The following is a 656-nucleotide window of genomic DNA, read 5'->3' on the forward strand; positions in this document are numbered from 1 at the left end:
TCACGGGCAGAATGACAATGGCAGATATCACCTTTGTATATATAACACATGATCCAGCATTCACAATAGTTGATAACACAGTTAATATTACATGGGACAACAGAGCAGCAGACTATCTTCCTTCCCGACAATCTGCTTCTCACTGGTGGAGGAGACCGCTGCATTTACATGCAGCAATCTCCTCCAGAGTATGGGCACGGGCGATCGCTAATACTGACTCGTTGTTTGCCGACAGCAGATTGTATTTACACAGCACGATCTGTTGTCAGAAACAACGATTTTTATGCTTGTTCCCATAGAAGTTAATGATGACCCCATGTAGCTGCCCTCAAAGATTAGGAAGTCTTGACATATTTCATGCCTAGAGACCAGTACAATAAATTCTAGCCACCACCCCCATTTAACATAAAAGCTTGATTTTAAACACTAGGTCATTTTGGAATACTATATTCCTTTCAAATTCCTTAGTTATGGCACAACTCTTACCATTGATCATGTATAACCATCTATGAATTTCTATGCACACCTTCAAGACATTTATGAATTTGGTGAGGAGGTGGTGATGGTGACCCTGGCACACTGATTTCCCTGGAAATTGGAAAACAATTAAAATGTACAAATGCCATCCATTTTGCATGATCTAAGGTAATAATCCA

The sequence above is a fragment of the Bufo gargarizans genome, chromosome 6 (assembly GCF_014858855.1).
Source record: "Bufo gargarizans isolate SCDJY-AF-19 chromosome 6, ASM1485885v1, whole genome shotgun sequence".
Lineage (NCBI taxonomy): Eukaryota > Metazoa > Chordata > Amphibia > Anura > Bufonidae > Bufo > Bufo gargarizans.